The sequence below is a fragment of the Acyrthosiphon pisum genome, chromosome A1 (assembly GCF_005508785.2).
Source record: "Acyrthosiphon pisum isolate AL4f chromosome A1, pea_aphid_22Mar2018_4r6ur, whole genome shotgun sequence".
Taxonomy (NCBI): domain Eukaryota; kingdom Metazoa; phylum Arthropoda; class Insecta; order Hemiptera; family Aphididae; genus Acyrthosiphon; species Acyrthosiphon pisum.
This window is the reverse complement of record NC_042494.1, coordinates 160,430,481-160,432,274: the sequence shown is the minus strand read 5'-3', so window position 1 is coordinate 160,432,274 and position 1,794 is coordinate 160,430,481.

Below are 1,794 nucleotides of genomic sequence, written 5' to 3'. Positions count from 1 at the left end.
GTGTGTGTCTTTAAACGAATCGGTTTTTGTTGGCAAACAACGTGACCTCGTTGTCTCGTTAGAACTAATTATTATATCGTAATACAGCATATTATAATGGATTTTTATATGTATGCTCAACTCCCATGTGCGTTTCGGAGTTATAGAACATTAATTTAAGATGATATATATTTATCATATAATGTACCTAGGACCTAGGTACACCAGATGTACGCGTCTACGTAAATATGTATAGGTACTGGACATGGTACATCATCGGGCAACATCAATTCAATATAGCCATATAGGTACACCATTGCAGTAACCGTGCCCGCGACTGCTATAAGTAGTGCAATATATGTGACGATTTAAATGAAACATTATAATATACATTATACATTACGCTATATTATTATTTAAATTCATGCAATAATTATCGTAGTAATTTGTATTCGTTAAGACTAAGAATTTAGTACATATACCATATAGGTTAGTATTGTAACATTCGTTACACCCTATATATACCTATATATATTATACACTAAACACACTATAGCATTGACCAATACAAAATATACACACTCAACACTTTTTGACCCATACACATTATTACTTATTATTAAAATGACATACGGCAATTAGTTCGACAATAACCATCAAGAGGAGCCAACTCACCTATATATATTGTATAAACTTATGGCTGTTAAGCCATCTACGTGTTCAGTAAAGTATTATTTTAAATTTAATAATGATTTTAGATCTATAATTTATAAATCAAACGTGTTTTATTATTGATAAAATACCTCACACACAGTGTTCTAACACCTAGCTACGGAAAATGTATCCATAAGGAATAGAAAACCTTCTCTGGACAACTAATATCGTAACAAGGTTCCCCCGATCACGTTAAAGTATGTAGTGCAGTATGAATGCCAAGGTGAAATAATAAAGTTGCTACTATTTATATATTATAATAATATAATAATATGTGGAGTCCTAGTTATTAATTATTAGTCGTTATTGGTCTACCCTCTACAACAGTTAAATTCAACAGTTATACCTTATACTTAATGTGTAAAGGACTTTTAAATTAGTATTTATAGTAAATACTATAGGTACTTATGTGGCTATGTTGACAGATGTCTCGCATACACACTTAATATTTCCATGATAATATCCAGGGTTGGGTAAGTTACTCAATTTATTGTAAATGGTTACAAGTTACAAGTTACTCAAAAACTAAGTAACTATAGTTACAAGTCACTAGATACTTTTATGTTGAGTAACATAGATATAAGTTACAACTATATAAAGGTAACTATAAGTTAGGTACATTTCAAGTTAAAAGTTACATTTACAAATGTATAAAGAATTATTGACCGGGAAAGGGCTAGGTATAAAATCACGTTATGGTCATCATGATATCAGAAAAAAAGATGTACCAACTATATAATCGTACAATCACTGAAATCCAGTGGGCAGATTAATTGTAAAAACCAAAATAACAAATAAAAAAATAAAAAATATTGACCATGTATTTTTAATATTTATTATTTTTTATGGTATTGTAACAATGTGTGAGGAGCCGTCAACCTTGTATTACATTTTCAAGCATTTTGACCAAACGAATAAAATTAATATTTATAAAAAAAAGACTAAAAAAATTTAAAATTCAAAAACAACTCGAAAAAAGTCAAAGTATTTTGCAAATTTTATCAAGCATAAAAAATGATAAAATAAACATATTATAGTGTACATTTTAAGTATTTACGGTTATTAGTTATTGAATAACAACAAAATATGAAAATCATCGTT